The sequence below is a fragment of the Panthera leo genome, chromosome E1, assembly GCF_018350215.1.
Source record: "Panthera leo isolate Ple1 chromosome E1, P.leo_Ple1_pat1.1, whole genome shotgun sequence".
Lineage (NCBI taxonomy): Eukaryota > Metazoa > Chordata > Mammalia > Carnivora > Felidae > Panthera > Panthera leo.
Genome location: NC_056692.1, coordinates 13,964,353 through 13,976,422, shown reverse-complemented (window position 1 = coordinate 13,976,422; position 12,070 = coordinate 13,964,353). Strand labels below are relative to the sequence as shown.

Genomic DNA, 12,070 nt, shown 5'->3' with positions numbered 1-12,070 from the left:
GGACTCGGCCACGGCCCTTTCCCTGCGGCTGGTCAGTGACCTTCTGTCTTTCGGTTCGGAAGCGAAGATGAAGCTTGCATGGGGTATGCAGGAGAAAGGGAAGAACTGTCGCCGGGTGTGCGGGGGGGCCAGGTGCTGGTGGGGTGTGGGCGCCCCTGGCAACCTGGGATGCGAGGCAGAGTGTAGCGGCTTTGACATTGATCATTGACCCCGTTTTGTGTCAAACTTCCAGGGCCGGGGAAACAAAGGTTAACCGAGGGACAGACCCCAGCCCAGGTAGGCGCCGATGCTGGATAGCCCCCTCCAGCTTCCCGCGACAGTCCTTTCCCGGACTTGGGGAAAGGCAGGAGGTAGCATCCCGCTGGGTCAAACCGCCCGGGGGCCTCTCTCAGGCCGGGAGGGCGGGCACGGGGTGCCGGATGCCCTTTCTAACCGGTCCTGGGCCGGGGGAGGTCCGCGGCGGTCCCCGCGTACGGAGGCGGTTTCGAACGGACTGAGGACGCGCGTTTGGTCTCGGTGCATGTTTTTTCTCCCTGTGTTTTAAAGACAGTGACAGCATTGGAGAAGTATCCCGGCGGGCCGGGCTGGGAGAGCGCGTCAGCCGCCTTTGCCTGGGGAGGGAGCCCGGGGCCCCGCCAGCGGGGGCGGGGACGGGGGAGCGCAGAGGAGGGGACGGAGAGGGAGCGGCGAGAGAAGGGCGGGGGGCCCGGCTGCCCGCCCGGAGGGGAGGGGAGGGAGCCGGAGCGCGGAGCGGAGGGCGATCGCGGCGCCGAGCCCCCGGGGGCGCTGAGCGCGAGCGGGCCGCCTGAACCACCCGCAGCCCGGGCGCCCGGGCCGGGGCACGGGAGGCGGGACCGGGGCGGGGTCCCGGCGCGGGCGGCGCGTCGGAGCCGGAGCCGGAGCCCCGGAGCCGCCCGTCCGGGCCGCGCCCGGAGCGAGCCTTGGAAATGCCTGCGCTGGGGGAGCGGGTGCCGGCTGCCCGGCGGGCTCCGAGGAGACGCTGAAGGTCGCCGGGAAGTGAGCGCCCGGTCACCTGACCCCCGGGGCGCACCTAGGCGGGGCGGGGCCCATGAGAGGCGGGCGGCCGGGGGCCGGGGCGCGGGCGCAGGGGCTGGGAGCGGGCGGCGCGGAGCGCGCGGAGCCGGGCCGACGGGGGCGCGCGGCGGGCGGGCGAGGGCGCGGCCGGGCACCGCCGGCGGCCTCGCCATGTCCCAGCCTGCGGGGAGGATGCATTGCCGAAAGGCAGGGATCCGCGCCGCCGTGGTGCTCATCGGACTCCTGCACAAATCCAGAAAACAGAATAAAGAGAAAAGGTAAAGCCTGGCAGTGCCGCCTCCCCTTTCCTCCACTCTCATGCTAAATCCCCGTTTTCTTTGGGGTGGACTTTTACAAAAGGGCCTTTGGCCCTGAGTTGGTTGGGAAAAACCTCTGCTCCGTGCGCCGTCGGGGGAGCGACTCAGGAGCGTCGCCCTGGACACTGGCTGTTGGGGGAAAGCCCAAGCAGGACATTGGCTGGGTCGGAGGGCAGCTGGGAGGGCCCTTCGGGCTCCATCATCCACAGAGGGGCACCCAGTGTTTCGTCCCCATTCCCGGCATTGGGCGCCCTTTCGGAAGCCTGCAGTGAGCAGCATTGATCCGACCCGGGTGACAGTCCCTGGCTGAGCCCAAGTATCTCACCGCGCCATTTGGTTCTCTTGCAACTTGGCTGAGCCCGCGAGGTGCCCGCCAGGCCAGGATCTGCTTGCCTTTTGCGCACAGTGCCGGCAGGCCAGGAGCAAGTTTGGAGGTTGCTTGACAGCCTCCTCCCCCCTTTGGATTTTTCTCTTTGACTCTTCACCTTTCTTGAGTTTACTAATTGTTTGCTCCTGGATGTTGAAAATAGTTCTCTCGAGCTATTTCAGAGATACTCTGGATGACCTATGGGTTAAGAGGTGGCGTTTGGGGCAAAGGAGCTTCTGGGGCAGCTTCCTGGGCTCCAGTCCCTTGCTGCAGGCTTGATGCCCGCAAGACCTCAGGGAGGTGCTTACACAGTCTGGCACAGACTCCCTCCACTGTCCAAAGCTTCCCAGCAACTGGGGGTCGTCAGAACTGACTGTCCATAGAAGTGTTGTGAGAATTTGGGGTGGCTCCAGTGGCTCTGCTGGATCTGGATTTGCAGAGGAGTTTGGAGGGGTTAGTGCTGTGCTCTGCCATTAGCCAAGGGGTGAGACAAGGGCAGTGGAGCCAGAGACACCTGGGTGGTGACAGGTGACCCTTGGGCTTGCCCAGAAGCCGGGTGTGCCTTGGGGTGGTGGTGGTGGGGGGCAATGGATTGGAGCACTCCCAGGAGCTAGCATTGGTTGCCCCTGTGATGTGGTTGACTCCTGTCCCTCTTGCCCCCCTTCCTACGATTCAGTCTAATTGGATGTTTCCCACAGGATAAGGTAACTCTCCAGTGAGATGACTTTAGGTGGGCAGGCATGAGATAACATTGAGTCACCTAGTGAGAAGGATCTTCCCTTTTCAGTTCTCTACTAATCCGTGTGATTTCTTTAAGGGGAAACTTTCAGGTTGGTGCTAGTCTGGCTTTAACACCTTTTTAACACTTGCTAATCTCTGTTTCATAACAAAGGGAAAGCAGACCTCTGGCTCTGGGCCTCTAAGTGGGGAACAGTGCCTGCCTACAATTTAGGTTGTTTCTGTGCTATTTATTTTTAGGCTTCGCTCCCAGTTATGGTCAGTGGTACTGATTTTCTTCTTTGTGGTGGTGATATAAGGCATTACTTTAAATGTATTAAGTCACAAGAACGAGTCCGTTTAATAGAAACAGCTATAGTACAAAGGGTATAGAATGTGGCAGAAATCCTGCAGGCGATGTAGGGAATGGCTGGTGTCTGGGATAAACCTGGCTAGCAGAAAAAGCTATCAGTGGGACTCTGGAGCCCAGTGCTCTAGGTCTGGGCCCCATTTCCCCCTACTTTGGTTCTCTTCCATTCCCTGTCTTTCAGCATTTTATATGTAATGGGGGGATGAATAAGCCAGCCTTCTAAAGTCAGAGGGATGCGGGATGGCTGTTCTGAGACAAGGGAGTCTGTTTGGAGGAATGAGAAGGATGATGTGCTTGATAGACAGGCAGCTGCATCAGACCATCAGGCCAGTTCCTATTTCTGAGTATAGAGCATGTGGTAGGGTGGAAAAGTGACTGTACGGTCCCCACTTATCCACTGACTGTGACGTGATAGTATAGATGTAATCTCCCTGAGCCTGTTTCTGTGTCTATGCAAAAGGCTTAAGTGAGATAATGTGGGTGAAGGTGCATCTCAAAGGTATGAAGTGCTCCATGAGGATGAAGGGGTTTGAGTGGAACCGTTCCCATTCGCTTCTCTCTGGGCTTGTGCTCCTGGAAACCAAGGTAAGATGTCTACTGGTGACAGCCCCACCAGTAGTCAAGGCCAGCCATGCATGGGCCCGGGGCGGGGGGGCAGCCAGGTGCAGTGAGGCACAGGGAAGGACTGGCCAGGGGTGAGGATGCCTTAGGCTCATGGTATCTTGTCCTTCCTCTTGGATGCACTGTGCCCTTCCCTGCAATGCAGCAGACGTTGAGGCCCTCCCAGCCCTCGCCTTCGTCCTATTCTGCTGTTGCTTCTGTCATCCTGATTGCTTTGGCCACAGACTTAACTTACCCAAGGAGAGAGAGGGATTGATTTTGTGTTGGTGCTAAATGACCTTTGTTTCCCTTGCTGTAATCTGGAGTTTCTTTGTCTTTAAGCATCTGAAATCAGTGCAGTGCTCGCTATTGAACCTTCCTCTGTGGGCACCAGCCATGGGGGTGGGGGTGGGGGTGGGGTGGATAGGGGGTGCGCTGGAACAGGCTGCAGCTGCCAACCTCTTATGTGCTCCCCAGACTCCAGGCTGGGTGTTTAATTGCTGAGTCCCTGATTCCTCTCTGCTCTCATCTAAGACCCCTTCTTCATCCTTCCCAGAAGGCTTGATCCATCCATCCATCAATCTTCCTAGCACCTTTAATTGACAGACTCATGCAGATAACACTCCTGGCTGTTGGCCTTAAGGGGTAGAGTGGTCCTGTGTGGCCTTGCAGTGATGGCCCCATCGTCCTTGTCATCTTCCTGCCCTCTGCAGGCTACCTGGAAATGTATTGCATTTTGGGGGCAGCAGGTGCACCAGGGAAGATGGTAATGATACAGGTATCCCAAATGGGCCCAGAACCAGGAGACTCCAGGTTACTCTTGGTAGGTCCTGAGAACTATGTTGAAAGCCCAGCCTCAGTTTGCCTCCTGGAGAAGTGGCTGTGGTGCTCATCAACCTTGACTTGACAACTCTCTATGTGGGATAACCTGGAGGTTCTGCCTTTCTGACCATCTTCCAGGGACTCCATCCCCTGGGATCCTGCAAAGGCAATGGTGTGTTTTCGAGGGGGACTGATTTGAGCATGGTTCCAACGAGGCACCTGAATGAAGCCTTTCTTGCAGATGGCATTTTTGGAGATCACTGTAGTGGAGAGCACCTTTAAAGTGCTTTGATTTTCAGATCCTGCTTTCTTGTGGTTGTGGCAGATCAGGGTAAGGTCCAGAGCACTGCCTTGGTCATAGAAGTGGATGGGCGGGGAGAGTGCTTTCCTCTGAGGGGGAAAACAGGTATCTCTGATGGGAAGGATTAAGGTAGAAAAATAGAATCAAAATATATATGTTCCAAATGGCATGGATAAAGTTGTGTGGACTCGGGAGTGATATTCTGAACTGGAGAGCGGTCAGTTAGCATAAATGAAAAGGCATCTACTTCTGATGGGGGGGGGTAGTTATTTTGAGACAACTCCCACCATGGGGTTTGTGAGGAGGAAAACAGGAATTCCCTCATTATTCAGCAAACCACTCATGGCAGGCTCTGGGAGGCATAACAGGGAATCTAATGAATTTGATCCCTCTGTTGTGGGGTGTAATGTCTAGTGGGTTATTCCTGCTTAGGTTATTAGAGAAAAAGTTCTTCCCGAGCTTGCTTTGGTACCACATATGCTAAAACTGGACCGATACAGAGAAGATTAGCATGGCCTCCGCACAAGAAGTTCATCCCTAGCTTTTTTGTTTTTGTTTTTTTTTTAACTTTTTATTGTGGGAATTTTCATGCATGCACAAAAGTAGAGAGAAAAGTAATATGATACCCATTTTGAGCCATCATGAACTCATGGCCAATCTTGTTTCATTTATTTGCCCCCCCTCCCCCCCAATTCCCCACAAGATTATTTTGAAATAAATCCCATCATGGTATCATTTCATTCTTAATTATTTCAGTATACATCTTAAAGATAAGAAATCTTGTAAGGAAATAGGGGTGCCTGGGTGGCTCAGTCGGTTGAGCGTCTGACTTTGGCTCAGGTCATGATCTCGTGGTCTGTGAGTTCAAGCCCCGTGTTGGTCTCTGTGCTGACAGCTAGGAGCCTGGAGCCTGCTTCAGATTCTTTGTCTCCCTCTCTCTCTCTCTCTGCCTCTCCCCTGCTCATGCTCTCTCTCTCTCTCAAAAATAAATAAACATTAAAAAAATTAAAAATTCTTGCAAGAAAACAAACACTACTATTATTGTATTCCCTAAGTTAACAGTAATTTCTTAAACAAATTTTTTTTAATGTTTATTTTTGAGAGAGAGAGGGCGTGCATGCAAGTGGGGAGGGGCAGAGAGAGAGGGAGACACAGAATCCGAAGCAGGCTCCAGGCTCTGAGCTGTCAGCATGGAGCCCTATGTGGGGCTTGAACCCATGCACTGGCCAGATCATGACCTGAGCTGAAGTCGGATGCTTAACCAACTGAGCCACCCAGATGCCGCATCCAACAGTGATTCCTTAGTATCATATTGAATTAGTGCTCAGATTCCCCTATTTGTCTCATAAAAGTTTTTCAAAATTTTTTTGAGTCAGGATTGAAAAAATCCAGTGTAATTGGTGATATATCACTTTATAAGTTTTCTCTTCCAACTTTTTTTTCTTTATAATTTCTTTTTTTGGGTTTTTTTAAAAATATATTTTTATTTTTGAGAGAGAGAGAGAGAGAGAGAGAGAGAAAGAGAAAGCAGAGAGAGAGGGAGACAGAAGATCCGAAGTGGGCTCCAAGTGGTCAGTGCAGAGCCTGATGCGGGGCTCTAACTCTTGAACGATGAGATCATGACCTGAGCTGAAGTTGGACGCTTAACCAACTGAGCCACCCAGGCACCACATCTTTATAATTTCTTTATTCGAGAAACTTAATTATTTTGGGGAGCCAGGATTTTGTGGATGGTATCTCCTGGTGTCATTTAACATGTTCTGCTGTTCCCTATGACACTGTAAGTCGATATTGAGTTTTAGAGGTTCTATCACATTTGTTTGTTTGTTTTTTGGGCAAGACCGCGCTTTGGAGTTTGTCTAATTGTCTGTTTTAGTGACGTTGGCAGCTGTTAATTGATTTTGTCCTTAGAGTTTGAAGGCTGGTGTGGAGGATACTGTGTCTGCCATGGGAGAGCGTGTGACAGACCCGCGAGCTGGCTGGATTTGGGGTCTGAGCCTGTGGAGTGTGCAGGAGTCCTGGCCTTGGAGTCCCGAAGTCCCAGGGCTGGAAGGGGCACAGGCGGGAGCCGATCTGCTCCCTGGCCCCAGAACAGATGGCTGCTTGTTCTCTTCTCAGGAGGTGGCTGGGTCCTGCCCTTTGTGGAAGGGCCTGTTACTTGCCCTCTCTTGTCTGATGTTTGAATGCCACTTGGTTGGCTGTTATTGCTTTAAAGAACAAACATCTCCCTTTACCAGCTTCACATTTTAAGACTCACTGAGTGTGTGAGAAGTTAGACTCGTAGAGTTAAGGGAGAGAATTTGAGGCAGAAATGAGGTGTTTTTTTTTTTTTTAATGTTTAATTTTGAGAGAGAGAGCAAGCACGGGAGGGGCAGAGAGAGGGAGACAGAGAATCTGAAACAGGCTGTCAGTGCAAAGCCCAACATGGGGCTCAAACTCAGGAACGGTGAGATCATGACCTGAGTCGAATTTGGATGCTCAACTGTTTGAGCCATCCAGACGTCCCAAGGTTTTTAATTCCTTTGGAGCCACTGTTTTAATCTCCCATTTGGTGTCCCTGCTTCTTGTCCTCCTTATCCATTCTTATGGTGGCCAGAGTGGAGTTTTAAAACTTCAAGTAAAATCAAGTCTCTCCAAGGTAGAAATCTCTCCATAGGCTTCTCATTGTAATTTAAATGAAGTCCAAACTTTGAAGCTGGGCCTGCATCCCCTGCCTGGTTCTCTGATCTCACTACCAGTTTCCCTCTCACTCACGGCGGTCACTGTATTTCTGCTGCAAAGGCCTTTCTGTTTCTGGAACATGCCATGCTTGTTCCTACCCCAGGCCCTTTACACATGCTGTTTATGGTGACTTAATTGAGTGGTGCTTCCTCATTGTTGGGTGTCAGCTCAAATGTCCTCTCTCTTTTTTTATATTTATTTTTGGGAGAGTACAAGTGGGGGAGGGGCAGAAAGAGGGGGACAGAGGATCCAAAGTGGGCTCTGTGCTGTCAGCAGCGAGCCCAATGTGGGGCTTGAACTCATGAACCGTGAGATCATGATCTGAGCCAAAGTTGGATGCTCAACTGACTGAGCCACCCAAGGTGCCCCAAATGTCATCTCTTCTAAAAGGACTCCCCTGACCATCTGATCTAAGCAGCTTACTCCAGCCATTATTGCTTTGCCCTGATTTATTTCCTCCATGGCACTTATCATTAACTGATATTATGTAATAAACAATTTATTGACTATTCCCACTCCTAGAATATGAGCTCTCTAACAGCAGGGACTTTGCCTTTTTCACCCCGGGGCCCCCATTGCCCCAATAGGAGGTGCTTAGTAAGTATTTGCTGAATGAATGAATGGGTGCTTACGAGATTCACTGACTCCCCAGAAGAAATATGCCCATTGCCTATTCCCCGGGGTCCTCGTAGGACTGCAGTGTGCCCTCTGACACAGATTTCAAGATGCCTTCTCTTGGCTGAGATTGGGGAATGTCCTCTTCCCTCTCCTTCATTTCCCTTGGGAAGAGCGTTTGAACATAAATGTAACAGATTATGTGCACAGGAGGAGTGTTGTTATTACTCTTCTGACTCGTTTCCTGCCCCTGCGTGGTTTGGGGACCCACAGATGCGAGGGTCCAGGCTCAGTCCTGAAGCTGGGGCCGGGCCCCGGGCCTGTCCTGACACTGAGTTCCTAGATCTCGGGTGCTGGAGCTGCTGTCTGGTAGGCAGAGGAGGGCTCCCTTCATTCATGCCAGAGAGGGGCCAGTGGGTGTCTGAATTAGTGAACACCCGCCATTAGTGAATATATATTTTTTCTAAATGCAGCTTTATCTCTTTGGAGCCCGTGTGGTACACAGATGGCTGGTTACCAGGATGTTGCCAAATACAGGGCCTGCCAAGCCCGTTTGGTTACACCAACGAAAATCACTTCTGTGCAGACGGGGGCTGCTGAAGGGCTCAGGAAATGTCTCAGTCATTTTAAGCAGATGAGGCCCTCTTGCCCTCCCTACCCCACGTCCGCCCCACAAACTGAGTTTCCTTCCCTCTTGAATCCATAAAAAGTAAATGAGGTAGGCAAGATGATCTCAGGTGGACAAATGCTTTTTATTTTAGTTGCTATTTTTAAAAAAAGTGAGTTCTGGCAAGTGATACTGGTTTTCCATGTATGATGGTTACATAACATTTTTAAAAAGTAAATTTGTTTAAGTAGAAAATTGCGATCAATTTGAAGAAAAGTGTTAAGAAAAGTAACAGTCAGGTGGTACATGGATCTGGGAGAAAATTGAGAAGATGCTGTGGAAATGCCTGCCGTTTGGGGAGCGCCGTTGGAAGGAAGCGGGCACATTTCTCAAGTGTTCAAGTGGGCCCAAAACACCAGGGTCCTGGGGTGGTTGAAGGTTGGATGGTTGTAGCGAGCCAACATCTTTTGAGGCTTGCTGTGGGCTAGGCTTACATACCTGTCTTAATTCTACGAGCTATTCTCTTTATTTTCCGGTAGAGGGACAGAGGCTCAGAGTTTGAGGAGCATGCTGGGGCCAGAATCAGAGGTGGAGGAACAGGGATTTTAACCCTGGTCTGTTGAGGTCCAGAGGCGGTGGTCTTCACTGCTGTGTTATTTGGAACCCGGGATGAGCACTACCGCAGTGCCTGGCTTCTGAGAGGTGCCTAATACGCACGGCCACGGCTGTTACTGTGAATGCATGCAAGTGTAACATACATACAGTGAGTGTACAGATCTCAGGGCACGGCTCAGTTAATTTCCACATATGTATTCACCTGTAGAGATACCACCCACGTGAAGCCGCCGAACTTTCCTGCACCCCAGCAGGCTCCTTCTCGCGTCCCGACAGTCCACTTGTAATTAATGTGGAGTCAGGTCCATTGCCTTGTATGTGGGGTACCTGGGTAGCCTGGACACCCAGAATAAAGGGAAGAGCATATGTAGGATTTCCTGAGTTGGGATTTCTAAGTGGGGCGTCCTAGTTCAGCCCCGAAGAAGAAGGTGTCAGAGAATCCACTCTGATTTCTAGGGATGAGTAAGCTTGGTTTCACCTTCTCCTCCCCTTCTAGACACACTCAGTGGGAACCTGGAGCCGATGCTGTGTTTATTCACTGCCCTTGGAGCAAGGGTGGGTTGAAAAATTGTCACTTGCTTTTAAGCTTATCAGTTATGAACACACTGTTTCATGAAGGCTGGAACTCTAGCCAAGTCCTTCCCGGAGCCCTCCGGTGGGGGGGTGGGGGCGGTGCTGACCCTGCCAGGCCTCAGGGTTAGTCCACTTCTCCAAAGGCAGAAGGGAGCCCCTCTGTTGATTAGAGCCCCCCTCCCCTGCTTTTCTCTTTCTTTACTGTGAGGATCTTGACCAGCCACACTGGATGAGTGTGGTGGAGTCGGGGGGCTGGCTGTTGTCGTAAGTGTTTACTCTCAGGGTATGAGACGACTTGAAACGGCCCCCACACAAGGTACGACTCTCACCTGGTTTACAGGACAGATCCCTCCGAGGGGTGGAGTCAGGACCTCCCCTCATTTCTCACCGTCACGTGCTCTAAAACCACACTGTCTTGTCTACAGATAGCGGGACTGCACCCGTCAGGGACTCCACCCTGACGCCTGGAAGTTTGCCAGGTGCCTGAGGTAGAGGTTGGAAATGGCCCCTGCAGATTCCTTGAATCCTCATGAAGCCTCTACTGTGTGCCAGACACTGTTCTCGATGCTGGGGATACAGCAGGGCACAGCGAAGGTGCAAAGCCTCGCCCATTCTCCAGGGGCTTTGTTAGGCCCACATGTGTTTTTCCCTTTGAAGCTGATATTTTAAAATTGGAAGGTTCCATGTTGCACGTTTTTTTTTTTTTTTTTTTTTTTTTTTCAGTCTTCTCTGGAGAAATCAGAAGCTTTGGCAACATTGGTGGGCCTGCCTTCCTGCATCACAGCTAAACTGGCAGCAGCCTGCTCAGTATAGGGCTGGTCCCTTTCTGCTCACCTTTGTACCCATCCCTGGCCACACCTGTGCTACCTCCTCCACAGCTGAGGGATTGGATGTAGAGTGGGGGAGGCAGGAGGCTCAGGGGTGGGGGGCGGCTGGGGGCCACGTCCCAGCCCTGCATGCCCTTTGGGCTTCCTTTGGTTTTGGGCAGGTCCAGTGTGATTGGAAATGAGGGTCCCTGCAGGAGATGGGCTGCAGAAAGGCCACTGTTCATTGTCTTTAGATGTTCCTCCCCACCTTTCCCTCCCTAATTACCCCCAAATAAAATGACAGCAATTATGGGAGGCTATGTATTACAGTATAAAAACTCAGGAATCCTAAGAGAAGGGACTGGACTGGGAGCTCATGTTGCTGCTACTCTGGGCATGGCACTAGGCTGGCACTGTGGGCCCACTTGTCGCATTTCATTCTCTGCAACACACTTCCTATCATCATCTCCATTTTTCATAGAGAAGAAAGCTGAGGTTCCAAAGGGGTGACATTTCCAGTGTCACTCAGCTTGTACAGCAGAGCTGGGATTCCAGTCCAGAACTGCCTGATGCCAAATTCTATGCCTCTTCTCCTGTCACCAGTTTCACGGTGACCGTGGCTGAGTTACCTGACCCCTCCGCCCTTGACTTTCGCGGTGTATGAAGTGGACGGTGATGCGCTCAGGTACACGAAATGCAATCCAGGTGTATGAAGATGCTTCAAAACATTAAGAACTGTAGCACCTTCACACATTCTCATTAGTTTTTAAGGAAGAGACTGGATTGGTCTCTTGGGCAGCTGGGCGCCTTTTGAATACTGGGCCTGAGCTGGGGCAAGGGAGGGGGCAGTGGAGCCTAGAAGGGGGGAACTGATTTACCAGCCTTCACGTAAGCTGAAAGGGCTCCTGGCTGCTGTCCTCACTAATTAGAACAGAGATTTCTGCTTCTCTATGAGAACGGGAAGGTCTGGGCTGGAGCCCGGGTTACCTGTTCCATCTGTATTTTAATAGAACATTTATTTTAATAGGATTTAATCTTGAGATGCAAAGACGGAAACAGAAACAGTGTGTAAATCAAGAGGTAACCAAAACAGGCTGTCTGAAAACTAGATCTTCAAAGGTGCCAGGAAGAGCTTTTGAGTGTGACATCAACAAAGGCCAGTTACTGATAGCTGAGAAGGTCCCTCAAGGGCATGGCCGTGGAGAGGCAGGACACAGCCCGTGGTGGAAGTGATGGGAGCAGGGACACCTGGCTTCCACATTGCAGTTCCTCTGACCTTCCTTCCCCTTTTCTGGAAAATGCCCCCACCTCCCCCACCTCTGCAGCATTCACCCTGTCTTTCTCCTCCATGAGTACACAAACACAGGCAGCAGTCCTGATTATAAATGGATTGTGTTCCAAGCATTCATTTGTGCTGTTTCAAGTCACTTCCATCAATGTTTGTGGAAGGCCAGGTGTGTGCCAGGCATGGGACAACAGGATCCTGGAGGAGAATAAGATACTGTCCTTGCCTTAAGCTGCCTGTGCTCCAAGTAGAGACCGGACATGTAATGTGAACCCCATACAGAAGATGGTGGGTGCTGGAGGAGATGGTGACCTCCATC

At 51.6% G+C, this 12,070-nt stretch overlaps 1 protein-coding gene and 1 non-coding gene across 6 annotated transcripts in view; both read left to right on the top strand.

Moving 5' to 3' along the window:
• Positions 1 to 12,070, top strand: part of RAP1GAP2 (RAP1 GTPase activating protein 2) — a 191,363-nt gene that overhangs the window by 49,368 nt on the left and 129,925 nt on the right. The gene's annotated exons all lie outside the window — the stretch shown is intronic.
• On the top strand, positions 4,990 to 5,092 carry LOC122207430. Its single transcript, XR_006196847.1, has one exon. It is a non-coding gene; the product is annotated as a U6 spliceosomal RNA (small nuclear RNA).